The 24,255-nt window shown below is 38.8% G+C and overlaps 1 protein-coding gene, 1 long non-coding RNA gene and 1 pseudogene across 9 annotated transcripts in view; 2 read left to right on the top strand and 1 right to left on the bottom strand.

The window, feature by feature from the left end:
* The window catches only part of LOC126949349 (uncharacterized), a 62,222-nt gene extending 51,416 nt beyond the window's left edge, over positions 1-10,806 (bottom strand). Inside the window, exons 1-2 of the long non-coding RNA XR_007723674.1 lie at positions 10,722-10,806; positions 708-944 (exon numbers count right to left, since the gene is read on the bottom strand). This is a non-coding gene — a long non-coding RNA (uncharacterized LOC126949349). The remainder of the gene's footprint in view (positions 1-707; positions 945-10,721) is intronic.
* The window catches only part of ROBO2 (roundabout guidance receptor 2), a 1,778,513-nt gene that overhangs the window by 627,731 nt on the left and 1,126,527 nt on the right, over positions 1-24,255 (top strand). The window lies entirely within an intron of this gene.
* Positions 11,047-14,924, top strand: LOC126949346 (lipopolysaccharide-induced tumor necrosis factor-alpha factor-like; annotated as a pseudogene). The gene has a single exon (XR_007723668.1). The product of XR_007723668.1 is annotated as a lipopolysaccharide-induced tumor necrosis factor-alpha factor-like (transcript).

The raw sequence follows: 24,255 nt of genomic DNA, 5'->3' as shown, positions 1-24,255 counted from the left end.
ACGAATGTAGTAATCCTGTGGTATCCTTGGATTGACATACATTTTTCTTATACAATAAGTTGCTGAAGCAATTATATCTTGCTCCCACTCAAAAAACTTGATGCTTCTCATATCATTCCTCCAAATATTTAAAAAAATTGAAAACATTCTGGCAGTTCATTAAAAGACAAAGCATCTCAGTAATTCTTTTCAAAATGTACTGTTGATATGAACTCTCAATGAATTACTTTTTATTACACTGATTTGATTTCATTAATATAGTAAGTGGAGGATTTCTAACCCAGGTCATATTGATTCTGTCTGGATTCTTCATCCATTGAACCAAATGATCCTTTTTTATATTATATGATGCATATGTAGATATGTGAATCTGAAGAAACTCTACTATTTCTATTAAAGCCCTTATCAAAGTTATATACATGCCTATATAGTGATTTGGGTTTGGGAGTTAGCTTCTGTGTTTGTTTTTCCTGTCTCTAATAAGATTACTATCAGGAAACTACCTTTGTTATTCTTAGAAAGTTACCTTTGTAGAAACAAAAGTAGTTTTTCTAGTAAAAGAAGGGGTAGGGTCAAGGTAGTGCCATTTTAGGGCTCCTTCTGTTAAAACAACCGACTCTCAGTGGCAGACAGCCCTACTCTCTGAGAAAGAAGATATTCAGTCACACCCATTCTGTGTGAATGTTTTGCTGACAAATTTTACTCACCCCTGGTGGAGTAGAGCCAGAGAGAGAAAGAGGCAGAGATTCAGTGAATGCCAGGCTTGGTCTTGGCAGCTCTTCTGGGTGGCAGCTTAGCCTTGGATGATAACTGCCCATGGGTCACAGATAAACACTAATGTGCAGTCCTGGAACTCCAAGCAAAAGTCACCCTTGGTTGAATTTTCACTGAGAAAGGAAGCTTATCCTTATTCAACAGCAGATGGTAGTATGTTTACATAGTACCTGGAGAGAGAATTAAGAGCAGTGGGTGGAAAGTGGAACAAGAGACATTCAGCCCTGTGTTGAGGCAACACTTCCCAACAGTTGCTGCTGTCCAGCAATGGAAGTCACGCTTCATGAAGCTGTGAGTGCCTCGTCACAAGAATTATCCTAGCAAAGCCCATGTAAGCATCTGCCACGAATACTTTTCTTTAAATTTCAGAATTCATTTTGGCAAATATTTATCTAATGCCTCATTCAGGTTGATCACCCTTAGCCTGAAAATTCAAAATCTGAAATGCTCCAAAATCTGAAACTTTTTGAGTGCCAAAATTATACCACAAGTAGAAAATTCTACACCTGACCTCATGCGATGGGTCACAGTCAAATACAGGCTCACGCACCCAGTTTATTCAATGTCCCCAAGGCAAATATAGACTCTCCCAGACCCATTCAGGTACAACTCGTCCATTCAGGTGCAACTTGTCCATTCAGGTGCAACACGTCCATTCAGGTGCAACACGTCCATTCAGGTACAACTCGTCCATTCAGGTACAATACATCTTTTCTGCACATGCCCAGATTCCCCAAACAAGCACACCCACAAAGGGCAATAAAATGTCCCATGTGTAGGCTGGACATGCCAAGGCAAGATTCCCTATGATGGTCTACATGGGACCAAGATCTGCATACATTATTTACTGAGATTTCTTGCTTATTCTCTACTTTGTGTTGAAAGAATATTGTCAAAAAATGTCAAAAAAGGCCTGAAGATATCCCTGTGAGTGACAGTGATAAGAAAATGGGTAAGCATTTATGTTCACTGATAACACACAAAATCAAGCTGCTGGAGAAACTGGACAGTGATGTAAGTGTGAAATGTCTTATAGAAGAGTATGGCGTTAGAATGACCACCATATACAACCTGAGGAAATGGAAGGATAAACTGTTGAAGTTCTATGCTGAAAGTGATGAATAGAAGTTAATGAAAAATATGGCTGGGGTCAGTGGCTCACGTCTGTAATCCCAGCACTTTGCAAAGCCGAGGTAGGTGGATCACCTGAGATCAGGAGTTCGAGATCAGCCTGGCCAACATGGCAAAACCCCGTCTTTACCAAAAATACACAAATTAGCCAGATGTGGTGGTGGGCACCTGTAGTCCCAGCTACTTGGTAGGCTGAGGCAGGAGAATTAATTGAACCTGGCAGGCAGAGATTGCAGTGGGCGAGATTCCTCCACTACACTCCAGCCTGGGCAACAGAGAAAGACTCTGTCTCAGAAAAAGAAAAATAAAATAAATGAAATAAAAGAAGTTGTTAATAAAAAATAGAAAAACACTGCATAAAACTATGAATGAAGATCTCGATTGTGTACTGAAAGAATGGATTCTTCAGCTTCTTAGTGAATACATGCCACTTAATGGTATGCTGCTTATGAAGCAAGCAAAGATCTATCACAAGAAACTGAAAATTGAAGGGAACAAATGGACTGGTTGCAGAAATTTAAGAAAAGACACAGTATTAAAGTTTTAAAGATTTGTGGTGATAAAACTTCTGCTGATCATGAATCAGCAAAGAAATGTATTGACAAGTTTGCCAAGGTCATCACTAATGAAAATCTGACACCAGAACAAGTGTCTAATGCTGATGAACTATCACTGTTTTGGTGTTACTGCCCCCGAAAGACACTGAATGCGGCTGACAAGACACCCTGTACAGGAATTTAAGAATGCGAGGGACAAATAACTGCGCTGGCCTGTGCTACCATGTCAGGCACGCATACGTATAAACTTGCTGTGATATGCAAAATTTTGCATCCTCACTATTTTCAAATTGTGAATTTCTTTCCAGTTCGTTGTTACACTAATAAAAGGCATAGGTCACAGGAGACATGTTTTCTTACTGGGTTCACAGACACTTTGTACCAGTGACGTGTGCCCAGCGCAGAGACTGGATGATGACTGCAACGTTTTGTCCTTTACGACTGCTCTGCTCAGCCTTCAGCTGAAACTCTCATCAAAATAATATTTATGCCATATATCTTTCCCCAAATGTGGCTTTAATACAACCATGTGACCAGGATATCTTTAGATCAAAGCAAGTAAACATAAAACACTTTTTTGAGCAGTGTACTAGCCTCAGTGAACAGAGGCATGAGTGTGGGAGGTTTTCAGAAGGAGTTTAGCATGAAGGACGCCATATATGCTGTTGCCAATGCTGGGAACACAGCTACTAAAAATAGTTGTGCATCCCTGATACAACCTCTGGCCTGCCTTTATGTTCACGGAAGATAATGAACAAAGTAGTAACTTTAAAGGATTTTGTATGTCAAATGAGAGAAAAATTATGTCTGACTTCCTTTCATATGCAAAACAGGTATCTTCAGAGCCCCTCCGTAAGTGGGAAGAAGTGGATATCAAAGAAGTTTTTAACATTGGTAATGAGGCTCCAGTTGTTCATTTATTGCCTGATGGTAAAATAGACAAAATGGGTGTGAATCAAGTTGAGCATGACAGTGATGTCCGTGTTAACACTGCCTGAAAAATGCCTACAGATGACGTGGTGGAAATGTGTGATGGGCTTATTGAAGGACAAGAGCAGTAGGCATCCATAGCAGAACAAAACATGCCAGTTGTAAAATCAAAGAGAGACTTCTAAAACACAAACATTGTTCACGAGGCAGATGACTCTGGAGGAAACATTTTTAAAAGCCTGAAGAATCCTCCTTATCTCTAGAGAATCTCCTTCCCGGTCCCTCAATTGCTTTTGATGTTTCTTCATATATATATATATATATATATATATATATATATATATATATATAGTGTAATTTAACTCTTTAATCAAAACTCAGCATCACAGATAGAGACTGAAGGCCTGCCACTGTCAGCTGTTGCTGTTGTTTAACAGCTGATACAGGTATTCTGGCGATGCTACTGTGCTGTTACTCTGAACACATAATTTTTTCACGCTATTAATGGTATTTTTTACTGTTCGGCACTTAGCTGTGAATTATAAGGAAATAATTGCTTACTGCTTGTCAGTAGCCTATAAATTCAGTCAGGAAAAAGAGTGATCTCAAACAACCACAGATTGTCCACCCGGGTGGCAGAGGTGGTGGTGCCTTTCCTTTCTGATTGTTCAATGTACACACACTTTCTTTCAGGCACAAAATTGTTTAAAACATTTTATAAAATTACCTTCTGGCTATGTGTGTAAATACATATGAAATAGAAATAAATTTCATGTTTAGACTTGGGTCCCATCCTCAAATATTTCATGATATATATACAAATATCTCAAAATCTGAAAATAATGTAGAAATCCCAAACCTGTTTGGTCCCAAGTATTCTGGATAAGGGATCCTCAACCTGTATGTGCTAACCTTATTCTGAGGGGTGGGATAACAGCCATGTGCAAAAACAAAACACCGTCATCCTAAATATTACATTCTACAGGGAGAAAAAAGTTCAATAAACACAGCAATACATAAGACAGTTTAATTTAGAAATAAGTACTATAAGAAAAAATGAAGTCTGATAAAGGAAGTGAGAGTAATGGTACTACTACCTTAGAAAGTATGATCGAGGAAGGTCTCTTGACAATTTGAGCAGTAGCACGGGGTAAATCATAATTCCTTGTAAGCCATTGAAAAAGCTATAAATTTTATTCAAATGAAACTTGAAAGTACATGGTGATGAGGCAGGCCACATTGTTTTAACTTCTCTTTGAATTCTGTACAACTCTCTTGTTTTTAATCCTCAACTTTGCCTTCCCCAAAATGCCAGTACAAGTGTTCAGGTTATTGTGTGTATTTACTTATCTATTTATTTACTTTTATTTTTCTGAGGCAGAGTCTCACTCTGTCACCCAGGCTGTAGTGCAGTGGCGTGATGTCAGCTCACTGTAACCTCCACCTCCTTCCTGGGTTCAAGCGATTTTCATGCCTCAGCCTCCTGAGCAGCTGGTCTACAGGCTTGCACCACCACACCTGGCCTGACCTCCCAAAGTGCTGGGATTGCAGGGGTAAGCCACCACTCCTAGCTATTCTGAGTATTTAAAATGGGCCAACTAGCAAAATTAAGTATAAATCAAATATGTAATATAATTTTAAAGTTATGAATTGTTTCATTATTTAATTTTGTCTTACATAGTTCACATTGACTTACTTTGAAAATTTTCAAATGTGTAAACAAAAGATAGAGAGATGAGTGTAATAAACTCCATATATCCACTACCCAGCTTAAACAACTATCAAATTATGCCAAACTTATTTCATTTGTAATCCTACCCACTTCTGCCAACCTCAGGTAAAAGTGAAGCAATGAGCAAATGTCTTACCATTTCACCCTTAAAGTTTTTAGTATGTAAGAACTTTTTGAAAAATAACTATAATATCATTAACACTACCAAAAATGTTGACAATCATTTCTTAATGTTATCAAATATGAGGTGTTCAAATTTCCCCAGATGTCTCATAAATATATGATTAGAACTGATGTACTTTAGTGTCTTCATTGCGTATGGTCGGTATGTCACTAAGTCTCTTTTAATCTACCTATCACTCTTTTATTTTAAACATCAATTTACTTGTTGAAAAAAGTGTGTCATTTGTCCCATTATTCCCCTACATTCTAAATTTTGATAACTGATCCCCATGATATCATTTCACATGTTCTTCTATTTCCTGTGTTTTTTATAAACTGAGAGTGATTTCCAGATGTTTGATCAGATTTGGTTCAAGATCCTCCCCTCTGTGTTACATGTAGTCAGTCACTCTCCCCTAGGGCCCACCCAGGCGCTCACCTGAACCTCTCTGTACCTCCTCAACTTTAAGAATTGCTTAAGGTACAGTCCCAAACATGAGAATAAACTAGTAAAATTCACAAAGCAGCTGAGTCTTCAGAAAAGCCCGGTAACTGTGGTTCATTAGTGTTTCAAGATATTCTTCATTATCCAAATCAATATTCAGCTGGAAATATTTATAAAAATAATAATAATGAAGATATCAGATAAATATATTGTTGGACAAATGTTGCCATTATCCTTTTAATCTCTGTTATTGAAAAATCCTAGATTATTGTTGGGGTCTTTGGAGTTCTATTTAATCTTTTTCAACTTTTATTTCTTTTTTTGGAAACCCACTTCTAAATGTCAGTTTTCCCTGAAATCTCACCTTCAACTCACTTTCTCCAGCTATCATATGGACTTACAGAGCCTATTCTCCTTCATGAAGAAAACATTTTAAAATTTATTTTTGATTATTACTTTGGAAACTCAGAGGTTAGATACATGACTGCCTGAATGAAGTGTTCACCTGCATTTTTTCTTCTTTCCACAACGTTGTTCAATAACAACCTGCTGACTAATGACAGCACACATTAGCCCTTGGTCGGAGACACACACAAGTTAGAGGTGGTGTTTCCATGGTGTTTTTACAGAAAATAATAGGAATATAAGCACCTAAATTCAGCCTTTTCCCTCACTTCTCGTGGCTTGTTCATTTATAACTTGTTTCAGAATTGCCCTGTGCTGTCTCTCTCTCTCTGACCTTCTGTTCTACAATAATAAACACTTTCATTAACTAATCTGTATTCTATAATGGCAGCTATTTCTAGTTTGATATGTTTAAAACAGTGGTTTCCTTAATTTGCAGCTATAGTTCTTTTTTAACCCAATTTTAAAGTTAGTTTCTTTATACCTTCTTGCCTTCTCCCTCCCTGACTTTCTATTGCTCAGCAATCTTTAAAATTAAACGAAGGATTCAGGTGAAAGGGAAAAAATGAAGTTCATGTTACTTGTTTCTATATTTTGAGGTCTACTTTAACTCTATATTTGTTATGTTATTCTCAAATAACATATTTCTACATATTCTACAAGTGACAGTTGGAACACATTTTGTTCACTGAGAATGAGAAGGGAACGAACGTTGGACAGAGAGTGGGTTACCCATTCAATGGTTTTCTTTCTAGAGTTCAACAGTATTAAAGACAATAACTGTTCCTCTCCCACTGTATTATTTCCTTTTTTCCCCAACGATCACAAAAAGAAACTGGAATATAGTACATCTCCTTTCAAAACAAAACTGGATATTGGAACTTGATCATTATTTCTTACATGCCTGCGAGGCATTTTTTGTACTAATAAAATGACTCAGATATGTTAAATTCATCCATTCAAATGTGTACACATCGCTTTTGCTCTCCATTGTGTACATTTGCACATAAAGCCTAAGCATATCTTCGCCCCTTTATTAACAACAGATAAAAATATATATTGAGCATTTATTCTGTGTCCAGCACTGAAAACAGTGGGAGAGGAACAGTTATTGTCTTTAATATGTTGAACTCTAGAAAGAAAACCATTGAATGGGTAACCCACTCTCTGTCAAACATTCATTCCCTTCTCATTCTCAGTGAACAAAATGTGTTCCAACTGTCACTTGTAGAAAACTTGAACTGTTTTCAAAGAAACATGTATGGTTTCGTGATTCTTCATTTATGTCTCATTTTCTCCCAGCTTCACTTACAAGTTTTATATATTGGCCGATGACATGTGGTACTGAGAGCTGCAAGGCATTAAAGAAAGTGAAAAGTCAAAAATATAAACCTGCTATGAAAACGTCAGAGACGAAAAGCTAGATTTAGACATCTAGTGGACCTTGGTTTATTTAGACCTTTCCCTGTAATATGTTTAAAACTTTAACAGAATAACATCCCTAAAAGTCAAAATTCCATTTGTGTAATTTACAAAAAGTGAGAAATGGATTTGTTACAGTCTGATTTTGGCTGATAAATGTAGTTTCATGGTAGGAAAATATAACTGGGACTCTCTGAGCAACAGAAACCTGTGAGAAGACCCTCTGCAGCAGAAGCCCCCACATTGTTCTTTTCTCCCATCCTGCCTCCATGCCCACACCTGCTGCTGTTCACACCAAGAATGAATCTACAAAGTGCAGACGGTATCCTTTTTATGACTTCCCCACAGCTTTCAGAGCTTCCGCAAAGGTTTCATTAGTCTCTTTGAAGTTCAAAATGTGACCTCGAACACATTCTCGTATTGAGTTGTAGCTTCCCGTTTATTACTAAAGAGGCAGTAGCAATAAAGGGACACAATGTATTACAAGATTTTTCTCAATGTGTCATTGGACTGTGAACTTGGCTCTTGCTCCATTTTAAAGTTTACCAGTGTTCTCTTGTGTACTCTCTGTTCTTGCATCCTCCCTCCCAACCATTTCTAGGAAAACGAATCTCTAAGGAATCATAAAATCATAGAATATTGTAACTAATAGAGACCTGAGAGATTATTTTCTGATCTTTTAATTTTCGAGAAGGAACTAAGATCAAATTTCCTGTAATTTGACAAGCATTCTGACCTAAAAACAGCGTTCATAAGAAGCATAAATGTTACTAGAAGGAGAGCTTCTCAGGCAGAATGACATTCTAGAATGATCTGCAAGTCCCTGAAGGTAATTAGGCAGCTGTTTTATTGCTCAATCCCCATGTCATGTTCAGGTTTTCTCTTCTTACTTTAAAAAAGAATGTTGCTCTAAAGAGACAGAGATTATTGTGCACAGTTAAAGAATGGAGATGAGGAATATGGGATCCCTTTTCAGTAATATTATGTGTTTAACTTTTATCTAGGTAGTTTTGAAAGAAAAACAGGTTTAAGTGCATGAAATTATATATTTATGTCGTATGACTTTCTTTTAATATAACTGGTATAAAATTTTCACACAGTGTGATTGCAAGCACTGTGTTTCCTGGGGACATGCGTGCATGTGACTATATATTTCAGTGCTTTTACCCATGTTTGTACATATATGTGAGTGTTGAATGAGTACATCTGCCCATTGGAGGAATTTCACTTCATTCTGACAATAAAATTGCCTGTTTAAAGGGAGGAAAAAAGACTGATAGTAACTAAAAGGAAAAATAAAAAGTTAGAGTGACAATTTGTTAGGTGTTTACTATGAGCCAGGCACTGACCTAGTGGCTTTATATGCATCTTGATTAACTTCACCGTGGCACTAATAGGTCGATAGTTTTCTCTTCATCTTCCAGATCAGAAAAGGTTGAGACCTCAGAGAAGTGAAGTGACTTTTCCTGCGTCACATAGATGGCAGTAGTAGAGTATGGATTTCTACCCAAATCCAGTTGGTGGCAAAAAATAAAAAATAGCTAAATGTAAAACAATGTTTATACTGCCTAAGTATGTTATATCAATTAACCCATTTTATGATCCCAGAATTCGATAAGGTTGATACTGCTATTCCTGTTTTATATATGCGAAATTGAAAACCATTGAAAGTTTAAGTAACTTGCTGCAGTTAAAATGACACATCTGGGATATAAACCAGTAGCCTGGTTGGACTACATACTTCAAGTCACTTACATACAGTGCTGTCCAAAGTGGGTATCTACCTTTTCCTCTCCTTGTGGAGAGGAAAGAACAGAGAACAGAACATATTCACATTTTGCATGTCATTTTAGATTTAAATTATCTTTAAAATAATATTTTACACAAGGTTAGTAATTGTCACTTTGGAAAGTTCTGATGTTTATCATTCAGAGGCATTCATTTTTTATATTAAGAAAAAAACTACTTATCATGCATCAGGGGTTCCTCTACACTCAGTAAAGAGACATTGACATAAGATTTAGAATACATTGTAATTACTCATGTGAATTGGAACATACAGCACTATATCAGCGAGATATTGTCCGGTAGACTTCCATAGTGGAAAACAGAAACAATTATGACACATAAAAGAATTTTTTAAGAAGGCAGTCCACAAGAGGCATGGAAGTGCACCAATATGACCTGAAGGACCCAGGCACTATCTGTATTTTGGCTTCAAGGTGTCCACTGCGAGTTGACTCTTGAATTTTTTAGAAATTTTTTATTAATTTTAATTGTTGTGGGTACATAGTAGGTATAATATTTTGGGGGTACCTGAGGTGTTTTGATTCAGGCGTGTCATGTAAAATAATCACATCATGATTTTCACATTCCAGATGAAAGAGGAAGATAGGAAAGGCAAGAGTGTGCTCCTCCCAGCTGGGTTAAGTCTCTTTAAGAAGTGTCTCTGAAAGTTCCATACACCATTTTTCACTCACTTCTTATTGGCCAGGAAGGAATCATAGTGTAGTACCTAGCTGCAAGGCGAGTTGGGTAATGTAGTATTTTATCTCAACTCATGTGGTGGTTTTACCTCTTTAAATTTCCTATGTATTACAAAAAACAAATATATAGCTACGGCAGTAGTTCACATCTTTATTTGTGTTATTTTAAAAATAAATAAAGAAGCACATTTTATTTATGTCATCATGTTCTCTTTGAATTTAAAAAGATCCGATTCTCTGATAAAGCAGAAAAACAATGAACTTAAATTTCCTGATGCATAGTGTCGAACAATCACTTCTTACATATTTAACTACAAGCTACAGTCAGTCTTTGGCCATAGGGGTCAAAGATGAATAACAGTTTATCCTTCTCTCAAAAACCTACAATTTTTTTTGAAGGAGAAAGACGTACAAACTCATCATAATACACAATAGAAAATCTATTTAAGAAGTAATACGCCCGAGGGAATAAAACTAACTCTGACCTCCCGGCTCGACAGGCGGCGCAGGCGGCGGTGAACTGGCGGTTCCAGGACCTCGCCAGGCGGCCACGGGGCCTTCCTCAGCGCCGTCTGCACCGCCATCCTATGAAGAGACGGTGCTGTTAACGGCCATTACCCCAGGCCTCCGGCTCCCACGCCCGGGTGTGAAGAGACGGTGCTGTTAACGGTTATTACCTCACACGCCTCCTGCTCCCATGCCCGGGTATGAAGAGCCGGTGGCTATTAACGGTCATTACCCCAGGCCTCAGTTCCCACGCCCGGGTGTGAAGAGACGGCCAGGTGGCCGTTAACCGTTATTACTTCACGTCTCCAGCTCCCATGCCCGGGTATTAAGAGACGGTGCTGTTAACGGTTATTACACGACACCTGCAGCTCCCATGCCCGGGTATTAAGAGACGGTGCTGTTAACGGTTATTACACGACACCTGCAACTCCCATGCCCGGGTATTAAGAGACGGTGCTGTTAACGGTTATTACCTCACACGCCTCCTGCTCCCATGCCCGGGTATGAAGAGCCGGTGGCTATTAACGGTCATTACCGCAGGCCTCAGTTCCCACGCCCGGGTGTGAAGAGACGGTGGCCGTTAACCGTTATTACTTCACGTCTCCAGCTCCCATGCCTGGGTATTAAGAGACAGTGCTGTTAACGGTTATTACACGACGCCTGCAGCTCCCACGCCCGGGTGTGAAGAGACGGTGCTGTTAACGGTCATTACCCCACACAGCTCTCATGCCCGGGTGTGAAGAGACGGTGCTGTTAACGGTCATTACCCCACACAGCTCTCATACCCGGGTGTGAAGAGATGGTGCTGTTAACGGTCATTACCCCACGCCTCAGCTCCCATGCCTGGGCCAACTACGGGGCTGGTGACAGGGCCTGGAGGGAAGGGCATGAATCCTGCTTCGTATTTCGCCAGCCAGCGCCCACCCCCAGTAACAATCCAATTACCGTGCAGACGGTCTGTGTGCAGCACCCCATCCCCTTTTTGGACCGTCCTGTCCAAATGCGTTGTCCTTCCTGCAACAAGATGAGCGTGAGTCAGCTGTCCTGTAACGCCGGTGCTCTGACCTGGCTGTCCCGCGGGAGCCTGTGCCTGCTGGGGTGCGTGGCGGGCCTGCTGCTTCATCCCCTTCTGCGTGGACGCCCTGCAGGACGTGGACCGTTACTGTCCCAGCTGCAGAGCTCTGGTGTGCACCTACAAGCGTTTGTAGGACTCAGCCAGACGGGGAGGGAGCCGGGTGCCGCAGGAAGCCCTTTCCACCTCTCATCAAGCTTCACACCTGGTGGAGGTTCTGCCCTGGTGGTCCCACCTCTCCAGGGGGCCCACCTTCAGGTCTTCTTTTGGGGGGAAATGTCGCAAAACTAACAAACCTCCAAACCCCGGCAACTGCTGCTTGGAGTCGTGCATAGGACTTGCAAAGACATTCCCCTTGAGTGTCAGTTCAACGGTTTCCTGCCTGCCTGTGACCCTCAGTCCTCCCATCTAAGTGTGATCATTGCCCTCTCCGAGTATCTTCCAGTGATCTGCCATCAGTGGCTCTTTTTTCCTGCCTCCGTGGGCCTTTCTGGTGGCAGCCTCAAACTGAGAAGCCACAGTTGCCTTATTTTTGAGGCTGTTCTGCCCGGAGCTCAGCTGAAGCAACCTTTAGTGCCTACCATTATCTTATCCATCTCTTCCCATCCCTGATGATAAAGATCTTGCCTTACAGACTTTACAGGCTTGGCTTTTAGATTCTGTAACTTCAGACTTCATTAGCACACAGATTCACTTTAATTTCCTAATTTATTTTTAAGTACAAAGAGGGGCTATTAACACCCAGTACAGACATATCCATGAGGTCATAAATGCATGCTAGAAAACCAGGGCTGGATTTTATCACTGTGCTGTCTCCCCTTGTTTCTCTGTGCCAGATCTTCAGTGCCCCTTTCCATACAGGGATTTTTTTTCTCATAGAGTAATTATATGAACAGTTTTTATGACCTCCTTTTGGTCTGAAATACTTTTTAACAGAATTTCTTTCTTTAAACAAACAAACAAAAAAAACAGAGACGGGGTCTTACTGTGTTGCCCAGGCTGGTCTCTAACTCCTGGGCTCAAGTGATCCTTCTGCCTTGGCCTCCCAAAGTGCTGGGATTGCAGGCATAAGCTACCGTGTGGGGCCTGAACATAATTTCAAGAGGAGGATTTATAAAACAATTTTCTCTAATCATATGATTGGTGTCATTTTCCCATTTGCCAAGGTAGTCTCACTTAAAAAAAAATAAGGAAAAGAAATGGATAATTTCATCCGCTGCCTTTACTTGGGGTTAACGTGGTTCTTAAACACCTTCATCTTGGAACTCTCCAAGTGGGGTCCCTCTTGGGTTCCTGGTGGTGGGTTTTGAAAGATAAGGGAAAGCACATTTTGAGCATCTCTGGGTACCACGGTGTGGAACACTTGGGAACCAGAGCTGTTTCAGAGGAATCTGAAGTCTGCTTTTAGTTTTCAGAGACACAGCTTGTTGTAAAACATCAGAAGACATGACTTCCAGGACTCAAGCAGCAAGCCAGGATTCTAGGTTGGCTGCTGTGTCATCTTTGAAGTCAAGGCTAGGCTGGGCTCGACCTTCAAGAGTCCTTGTTTTGACAATAATTCACCCTAGGGAACTCATGTGAATACTACTATGTAGAAATAAAGCCTAGACCTTGAGCAAACATCTGTATATTGGTTGAAAATGATAGTGGTAACCGTTGATCCCCCTTACGTCATTTGACGTTTGGAAAATTCCAGTAATTACCATTTTTGCAATGAATATGGATACCACGTAGTACTTTGGTGTTACCTGCTTTTGAAAAATAAAGTCTTTGGTTCACCTGGTAAAAAACAAAAAAACAAAAAAACAAAAAAAAACTAACTCATTGGTGAGCTGGGGTGACCACGAGAAGAAGAGGTTGGAAAAACTTCCCAGAGGATGTGATATTTGATCTGGACTCAGAAAGTTGAGTAAGATTTCACTGCAAGGCAAAGAATGAGGAATCCAGACAGAAGGAATAGTTTCCAACACCTTATTACATATCCAGTGATATTTAACGTATAATGATAGTTTAATTCTGTGGCACAAATGTATGGTCAGAAGTTCAACATTTCTGTGAACAAAGTTTTATTGGAGCACAGCCATCCATTTGTTTATGTGTGTTCCTACTACATGAGCAGAGTCGAGTAGTTATAACAGGGACAATATGAATTGCAAGCTGAAAATATTTACAAAAGGGTTTGCTGACTCTTGATATCAATTAAGACATTTGCACAGGTATAAAAAAATGTACTGATGATTTCAGAAATTAATTAAAATGTACATGGTTAAACCTTCCCAAACCCTCTGTCTGCAATTACCTAGCAAAGCAAGGTAGAGGGTTAAAGGTGGGTAAATACACGACAGTCAGGGGATAACTTTAATAAACTAGCTTGACATCTCTAAGAAAATAGCTAGCATTGTGGCCTATACTACAATGTCCCAGATTTTACCCTTCTCACTTTTGTGTACCAGGGGATTTGCATACTAAGACATTGGAAACTGCCAAAATGATAGACATGAAGCTCATCCTTTTGCTAGAAGAGATGTAAGACAAAAATAGAAATAGAGAGGGGAAAGGAAGTGAATTGCAAAGTATGTATTTCCATTTAAGGCTCCTTTTTTTTTTTTCTTAAAGTTTCTGGCTTAAGGTTTAAGTACCTTTGATCTGAGTCAGTCTTTTCCTTTTCCCAGTGCTCAGATGCATTGATACCCTTGACAAGATCAATGCAACTGGAATGGAGGGAGGAAATCAAGAAACGAATATTTTACAAATTAAGTAGGTCAGCCCAAAAGCCTAAGAGCAGACTCAGAGCACCCAAGGACTCATTCAAATAGGGACCCCTTATTATCTTATAATCCCAATATAAATACCTCTTTAGTCCCTCTCCGTGTCAGTGGATTCCACCAAACCTGGGAGTGGCTGCTTCCCTTCTTCCCTTTCTCTATTACACGTTCCGATTAACCCTCAAACAGCTGCATCATTGGGCCTCAGCACATGAGAAGGATTTCTAGGCCAGGCGCAGCGGCTCGCGCCTGTAATCCCAGCGCTTTTGGAGGCCGAGGCGGGTGGATCTCCTGAGGTCAGGAGTTTGAGACCAGCCTGGCCAACATGGTGAAATCCCTGCCTCTACTAAAAGTACAAAAATTAGCCGGGTGTGGTGGTGGGCACCTGTAATCCCAGCTACTTGACAGGCTGAGGCAGGAGAGTCACTTAAACTTGGGAGGTGGAGGTTGCAGTGAGCCAAGATTTGCTACTGCACTCCAGCCTGGGTGACAAACCTAGACTCCATCTCAAAAAAAAAAAAAAAAAAAAAAACTTTCTAGAATTGTGATGATAAGTAGTATAGCATCCTATAAAGAGCACACAGATTAGTGGGCTGAGAATCAGAGTGCTTACGGTCACTGGATTTTACAGCTGGAAAGGATCTTACCAGTTATCTAGTCCAACTTCTCATTTTCCTCTGTAAGAAACTCAGGTCCAAATCAATAATGTGACCAATATTTTAGTCCTGGTCTATTCTACTGTGGGACCTTGGAGCCTCTAATTCTCATCAGTCTCTGTGTTTTAAATGCAAAATTCACATAAATCAAATAATCTCAAGAAACCTCTACATTATAGGATGGTAGTAGTCCACATCTTGACAAAACAAAACAAACCAAACATTTTAAAACATTTAAAAAGCGCTATTGAATTTTAAGAAGGGCCTTTCTGCTTTTTAGCATCAGGCTTCAGAATGTAACCTTTTAGAGTGAGTTCCCAGCATACTATAGAAAACATTGAATTCTCTTCTTCATTTATTATTATTTTTTTCTTAAAGGTGCCTCTCATATTATTTGTCCAGAAGTTTGATGTGAAAAAACAGTTGTAGCAACAATTGCTTCTTTCTTTTTTTTTTTTTTTTTTAGACAGGGGCTCCCTCTGTCATTCAGGTTGGAGTGCAGCTGTGTGCCCTCAACTCACTGCAACCTCTGCCTTTCGGGTTCAAGCGATTCACCCACCTCAGCCTACCAAGTAGCTGGGACTACAGGCATGGATCACCACGCCTGGCTAATTTTCGTATTTTTAGTATAGACGGTGATTTGCCATGTTGGCCAAGCTGGTCTCAAACTCCTGGCCTCAAGTGATCCATCTACCTCGGCCTCCCAAAGTGCTGGGATTACAGGCGTGAGCCACCTTGCCCCGCCCAGCAAGTGCCTTCTGCACGGCGTGATTCCAGTGGAGGCCCCAGTCAGCAGGTCATTCCAGTGAGTCATTGTCGCCAACCATTGACAAGGCCCAGGAAAACAGCAGAGGTGGGGAGGTGGGGCAGGAATAGGGGAAAGGGCAGGAATTGGGGAAAGGGCAGGAATAGGGGAAAGGGCAGGAATAGGGGAAAGGGCAAGAATGGGGGAAAGGGCAGGAATGGGGGAAAGGGCAGGAATGGGGAAAGGGCAGGAATGGGGGGGAAAGGGCAGGAATGGGGGAAAGGGCAGGGGGGAAAGGGCAGGAATGGGGGAAAGGGCAGGAATGGGGGAAAGGGCAGGAATGGGGAAAGGTCAGGAATGGGGGAAAGGGACAGGAATGGGGGAAAGGGCAGGAATGGGGGAAAGGTCAGGAATGGGGAAAGGTCAGGAATGGGGGGGAAAGGGCAAGAATGGGGGAAAGGGCAGGAATAGGGGAAAGGGCAGGAATAGGGGAAAGGACAGGAATGGGGGAAAGGGCAGGAATAGGGGAAAGGGCAGGAATAGGGGAAAGGGCAGGAATGGGGGAAAGGGCAGGAATAGGGGAAAGGGCAGGAATGGGGGAAAGGGCAGGAATAGGGGAAAGGTCAGGAATGGGGAAAGGTCAGGAATGGGGGAAAGGGCAGGAATGGGGGAAAGGGCAGGAATGGGGGAAAGGTCAGGAATGGGGAAAGGTCAGGAATGGGGGAAAGGGCAAGAATGGGGGAAAGGGCAGGAATGGGGGAAAGGGCAGGAATAGGGGAAAGGACAGGAATGGGGGAAAGGGCAGGAATGGGGGAAAGGGCAGGAATGGGGAAAGGTCAGGAATGGGGGAAAGGGCAAGAATGGGGGAAAGGGCAGGAATAGGGGAAAGGGCAGGAATAGGGGAAAGGACAGGAATGGGGGAAAGGGCAGGAATAGGGGAAAGGGCAGGAATAGGAGAAAGGGCAGGAATAGGGGAAAGGGCAGGAATAGCAGAAGCAAGTTTTGAAAACAGATTTATCTGGGTCCAAATTTGAAATATTTTACTTATTAAATCTCTATCATGTTTACGATAACCTCATCAAACTCTGCAAGCCTCAACTTTCTCAATGGAAAAATAGCAATGCCTATATTGTTCTGTTAAATATGGGTTAAATAATGGTGAAGTGTCTCTAGATAACCACCATATTCATTGCAAAGTAAAGGGTGGAAAAACTCTAGCCTAATATATATATTTTCTTTTGTTCCTTGCCTTCTTTGTCTGCACTTCTTTTTAGAATTGACCTTCAGAAGTATATCTTCTTTCTAAGTTTATATTATTCTTATAGAGTTATTATAAATATGGTATTTGTATATTAAATATAACTCAATTTCAATTTTTTATATATAAACTAGGAAAGGTGATCAATGTTTATAAGCCACATGGCCATATATTTCACTCTGACTATATGTGCGTCTATATGTGGCTTGAAGTTAGCTGTTTGGGTGATCAAATCAGAATAAATAAATCAACTTGATTTATGTTTTTGTTTTTCAAGAACTTTGTGCAATCCTTCATCTAAATTAAAGTAATCAACTAGTTTTGTAACAATACAGACAACGCTCTAAGAATAGCATTTTGCATTGTGTGTGGTATGCAAAAAAATGTTTTTCCCTCTGTATCCAGTATGTTTATGGGCCCCTCCTCACCCCAACAGTTGGTATATGCCCAGGGAATGTGAAATCATTTCAGCATTGGCCCAAGTACAACATAGAGTAATTAGAGAAGTAAATCTATTCTCTACAACTCATTGTGTGTATTCAAGAGCCAAATGAAATTTTCCTTGCAATTACCCTATGTTTGGGGATTATTCACCCCACTGCTTATTTCCTAACTCCAACTGTTTGCCCATGTGTCTGTCTGTCACTCTCCATCTTTCTTCATCAATCCAATAAAATACAGCTGACCAAAAATGAGAACCAAGGCAGGATGTGTAAAAATTAATTTGAAAAGCAAAATGTCAAGTTTGAAAATACAAACACACAAGTTCTTTTCTTCTTTATATATAAGTTCTAAATTCATGGAGAACTACATGGTGTTTTTAAGTACAGAAATAACAAGTTAAAAATCACCCTGAATCCAACAATCCAAAGGAAACTATGAGTTTAGACAAACAATTTACCTTCCTGGGATATTGAACTAAGATTCCACTGAATGATTTGTCTGCATTTTCCTGCAGCAGTTCATCTATCTATGCTACATTCACTGTACTACTTATTAGCATAAGTAAAACTAGTGAGCTGCAAGAATTGATTATCAATTGTTTTTCTCTTGCCCTAAATCTCTGCCTCCAATTTTGTCCTAAAATGAACTAAACTGAGTACCATCAAATGGAGGCTAGAGGTCATATCCCCCTCATTTCCATATTAGCTTATGTTATATGTAATGATTTATATATCGAGAGATAGATATAGATACCTGTATATATTATATACTTTATCATTATAACAATATAATAATTATATAATTAAAGTTTCATATATATAACTTTATACATATATAGACTATATATAATATATACAACATATTTTATATATACATATATATATTCTAGACCTAACCTACAGCTAGTACTGCAAGTGGAGAATTTTGGTCTCTTTTTCCTTTAAAGAGGGTCAGCTCCAAATATCTTAAGTTTGTTTAGTCTTTACAGAAGCTTGGGAGAGAATAATGTACTTATTCTATGAAAATTGTCCCGTTTTTTCTGTGTGAGTGTGTGATATGCCTGTCTAAAGGAGAAGACAAAATGATTAATACTTTTATTTGTAGGATGGATTTTTGATGATGCCTAGTCGCTTACAGAATGAAGTCCAGGCTTTTAATCGACTTTCCCATTCTATCTTTAATTTGATCTCATTTTTGCCTTTCTTCTGTTACTTTGACATGTCCTGAATTTTCTGCCCTTTTCCTCTGTACCTTCCTCTGGAAATACCTTTTGAGGGTACTAAACTCTTTGTTTTAGACATGAAACAAGAAACTTAGTACTAGGTAAACTTAGTGGCTAGCCCAAGGTCACACAGAGAGTTAGTGTCAGCCACCTGCCATCTCCACAGCTGCATCTCAAGCTTCTCTGATGCCACATTCCACTTCTGTATAGAGCTCATTCCTGTGGTTTTTCACTCTCCAACACACCAGATGTACTGCTTCCACATTCTGTCATTATCTCCGCACATTTCTTTCAGTCTTCATACTTTCTTTAAGTTGTTTATTTTTATATCTCTTTTCCGGTGATGGGAAGAAGGCTCCTACTGAATAACAGCCTAAGAGAGGGATAAGCAAGCTCCGTGAGAAATGCTGGCAATGCTCAATAGTAAATGCTGTAGTTATTAAGGAAAAGGCTGAAAATATAAGATGAATGATTCCAATGTTGTATTTTCATACGGGAAAAAAATCAGGCAAATGGCAAAAATAATTGTTTATTAATGGGAAGAAACAATCTGGAAAACAATGATTTCAAGTGAATAAAGATAGGGAGGAAGTGGTAAGTGAATATGCTCTGTGTGTGTGTGTGTGTGTGTGTGTGTGTGTGTGTAGTGTCTTCACATATCAGAGAAAAATCTGAAGAAAATAAAGTTATGTCCAAGGTTGAAGTCTTACTAATACTGTTTATATCTCTTTTCTGGTGATGGGAACAAGGCTCCTACTGAACAACAGCCTAATAGAGGGATAAGCAAGCTCCGTGAGAAATGCTGGCAATGCTCAATAGTAAATGCTGTAGTCAGTACGGAAGAGGCTGAAAATATAAAATGAATGATTCCAATGATGTAATCGTTACATAAGCAACACAAATTTTAGAAAATGACCATAACAGATGTTAATGAGCTTGTGAATTTACGTACAAATCCTGTTTATGTTTCATTTGACTGGGCAGCAGGTGAGGCTGAGGATCTCCATATACTATAAGAGTGTACAAAATATCCTCTATTTGGAAACATTTGCTAAAGAGTAATGATATGATTATTGCTCAAAGGGATTGCAGATTAAATGTCATTGAAGCTACTCTAATGCTGTAAAAGTGGCACTGCTAAAATGAGAAATAACCTTCCAAGGCAGGTGTTTGATATATACCCTATGGGCCACTTAAATCTAGATACACTGACAAATTAGAAGGTCCCTTATAGATAGATAATAAATGCTTTAAGGTGAGGGAGACAATTTTTAAGCACCCAGATACTTACTCTAATGGTTTGGGTTACTCTCCTAATACCTATAATTTAGAGATTATGGGACATTTTTCAGTGGAATTCAATGATTTCCATCAGTTATCATTTTTATTCATTAAAAATGCGTTGATTTCTCTTACCCTTATACTACTGTGTTTGGTTTTTGATCCATTAAAATAATGTATGTATTGGAAATTGTAGACTGCCAGACAATTGTTTTCATTATTTATGAAATGTTGTTCCCTCACTTTTCAAATGGTAGCACTTTGAAATATGCCAGGCTTTCCAGCAGGGGTTTTCTTAAAAACCTATGACCCTCTTACTTCTAAAAAAATAATAATAATAAAATCAGATAAATCGAATAATTGATTTCTTCTCCTCACTTTGGATTCATAAAGATCCCATGAGTTAGAGATCTATGCAAAGCAATTTATAATAAGGAAAGCAAGGGAATTCAAAGGAAAAAGATTACACTGGAAGACAAAGAAAGAAACATGTATATCTAATAACAGATACTGAGGTGTAAACAAAACCGTTGTTTTGCTTTTACAAGTTTGTTTTTCTCTGTTAGACTCTAAACCCCTTAAGGGCAGCAAAATTGTTTTACCCATTTTTAAAAATATCTAGCTCTAGTACATAGAGCTTCCAGTACATAGAATGCATTCAATAAATGGTAGAAAGAAAAAGAGGAAAGAGAGGAAGTGACAAGACATTTTGGAAAGAATCAAAAATAATTGAAATAAATATTGAAAAACTGATTTTCAATTTTTCCACAGATGATAAGATGAAGGATGATCTTCGTGGTTTTGTTTTTTAAATATATTTATTCTAAATAGTGTATAAAACACATTTTAAAATAAGGAAAACCTCTATGATATTGTTTTGTTTCTGACAGATTAATGAATGAGCTCTTTAAAAGTGGGTTACCTTAGGCTTTAAGGCGAGAACGTAAGCATTGTTTCAGGTAAAGATGCATTTTCTGTATAAGTAATTCATCTTTCTTCCTTTCTTATTGAAACGGAAAAAAATTCTTTTATTTCAGAATCCTACTTTCTGAGTCACTTGAAATGTTTTCTCAACCAATGTGGCCAAATTGTGCTGTTATATTAGGAATGCACTCAAAAAAGAGGTGCTTAATTTCTCTTATCTCCTCTAGACAGACTGTAATTAGAATTAACCAGGGTTTCACTTAATTTTGCAGGAGTTCTTGTGTACAGCAGCCTTCATAGTCATAGTATAATTAACACTGCATCACTCCCATTAGTGTTTTTAAGCACTTAAATTGTGCCATAATGGTCACAGCTAAAGTTGCCATTAAAGGGCGATTGCTATTTATTATGCTCATAAAGTAGACACTTTACCGCAGAAAAAATGTATGTAGTAGGATTCCATTTAGAAAGCAGAAACAGACAGTGCCATTAGTTATGGCACCCTTGGGCTGAAAGGGCTGTCTCAAATTGATCCTATTCTTATTTTATTCAGTAGGCAGTGGAGAAATCTAAAAACAGATGACAAGTCATTCAAATCATTGCTTTAAAGAAAAAAACAGGTCTTGATTAGCTGAGTTCCCACATAGACTTATAAAATGTTGACATTAGGACAAACCTAAAAAGATGAGGGAGTCTAACTCATTCATTTTGCAGATGAGAAAACTGAGACAAGAGAAGGTTGGGCGTCAATCTTAAGGTTACAGAAGATAGCGGGGCAGAGTTAACAGTCAGATCATAAGACTTAGAGTTCTCATGCACATTTCACAAGGCCATACTGAATAAATTTAATGGTAGGTTTTGTTTTCTGTTGTTCCCAGCAAATGATTGGCACCCCTTTAATTAAGTTTAGCTTCATTGACTAGCAAGGTGCATTATGTTTCCTTTACAAGACATTTTCCCTGATTTCAGGGTCAACAATGTCATATAGATATTAGACAGGGTTTGTTTTTACATGTTTATTGATTCTACATGATGTTGTTGTTTTGTTTCATTTTGTTTTCCAAGATTCATTTTATTGAAGGTGGCAGAATTATCCTAATGTCATTGGCTCTTGTCATTGAAAAGAGAAGAGCTCTATACAATTTTAGTTTTTTCTAATAATCGTATTATATAATCAGTTTGGTTCCACTATCTATACGTTAATTTTGTTTCCCAGTGCAGGCTGGTAAAGATATATTTTATTATGCTGAATTGTTGCAACTCAACACAAACCATTTATAAGAGTAAACAATTATCACTGAAATGAGAACAATTTAGTGGTCTTGCATGATTAGTGTCCTACATAAATTCTTTATGACACCCAACTGAAAGATGATGTTATGAATGTATAATGGGAAGTTAACAGAATATGTCACCTTTTGATTTGTTTCTGAGGAGACAGGCCTTGCAATCAGTGATTTTCCAATGGCCAGAAGCCTATAAAACTACCATATTTGTTCCTTGTAAATTAACATTTAGAAGCCACAATGATGTATGTTGTTAGACCAGCTGGGAGAAAAATGCCTGGAAAAGGAAATTGCTTTATATATTTTTTCTGATAAATTTCAGCTCTATGTGTGTGTGTGGAATTTTATTTTTCTATTTCATGTCATCATTACTTTGGAAAGTTTAACAGCAAAATTTATAAACTTTCTCTTTTGTTATTGTTTACATTTTGGAGAAAAAAAGGCTTGAAAAAATGGTATAATGCATGTAATCCTCACAAAAGCCAGACTGATAAAAATACGTAAGAGTTAAATAATTATACAAATGTCTGTTTTCTTAAATGGGACCAAAGAATAGACTATAAAATCTATCATTAATATTTTAAAAAAATCAGACATGCAAGGGATCTTATGGATTATCTTAATTTTTATCTGAAGATGAGGCCATTGAAATTTTTCAAGTACAAGAAATACTTTAAGATGATACAGTCCATTAGTGGCAATGTCAGGAGTAGTATCTGAGCATATTTAATTCCATTTCATATTGCAAACTTTCTAATTTATTCTTTTCCATATGCTGCTCCTCAGTGACCCAAACCAGGCCTTCTTCACATTATTTGGCTTGATTAACTCATTAAATCAACACAAGTTTGTGAATGCCTACTATATGCCAGATACTACCTTTCTAGGCATTAAGAGAAAATAAATAAGCAAACGAGATTAAAAAAAAATACGCGCCAACATTTATATTCAAGAATTTGGGGAGGAGATTTTATTTAAAAATAAGGAAAACATATAGCACATTACATAATGATAAATGTTATGTTATGTAGAAAATAAAGCAGAAAAGAGAATACCAGGTGAGTATTAGTTTTAGATAAGATGGTCAGGAAAGGATTCATAAAAACTTTTACCAAAGACAGACAGCACGAGAGCCATAGAGCTATCTTGTGGAAAATCATGTCAGACAAAAGGAATGGCAAGTCTTCTAGTGCTAAGGCCAGAGTGTGCCTGTTAGATTTGGGGAATACCCTGTCTAGCCGTAAGGAAGAAGCAGGAAAGAGGGTAGAGGTGAAATGGGGGTGTAGGGTGCAGAATGTGAAAGCCTCATAGCTCACCATAAGGACCTTAGCTCTTACTTTGAATAATAATATGAAATTTTATTTCTTCATTCTTAACTCATACAACACATATTTAGTGACTGTCTACTGAGTGCAGGCCCTGATTGTTCAAATCATTGGAAATAGGTTAGCAAACTCAAGGCCTCATTTTTACTGCAAAATTAAAGAGAAAGTTTTGAGCAGAGGAGTGACGTAACATTCCTACCTTTAGTGGGGGCCCTGTGCCTGAGGTTCAGCATGAGATGTATAGAGAGGCAAGAGCTGGTGGAGGCCACATTTACGAACAATTACAATAACCCAGGAAAGATGACAGTGGCTTGGACAAGGTGGGTAGAACTGAAGGTAGTAGCAAGCGGTTAGATAATGAATATTTTGAATATATGTAATAGACCCTCCTGATGATTAAATGTGGTGTCGGAGAGAAACAGGGATCAAGGATGTCTCCAAGTGGTTTGCCTGAACAACTGGGAGGAATTTGTTGACAACTGAGTTGAGCAAGCTGCAGGAAGAGATTAGATAGGAAAGATAGAGAGTTCAGAACTGGACTTGTTACATGTAAGACACCTATTGGACATCCAACTGGAAAAATCAAGCAGACAGTTGGACTTATAAATTCTGGAGTTCAAGAGACAGATTAGGCTGCATATGTAGATTTCTCATTAGCATATAGATGGTATTTAAATCTATGAGACCAGATGTGATCACCAAGGGAAGGAGGAGAGAAAACATAAG

Source organism: Macaca thibetana, chromosome 2, assembly GCF_024542745.1.
Source record: "Macaca thibetana thibetana isolate TM-01 chromosome 2, ASM2454274v1, whole genome shotgun sequence".
Taxonomy (NCBI): Eukaryota; Metazoa; Chordata; class Mammalia; order Primates; family Cercopithecidae; genus Macaca; species Macaca thibetana.
Note: the sequence above shows the minus strand (reverse complement) of the source record. Positions and strands in the feature narration are given on the sequence as shown.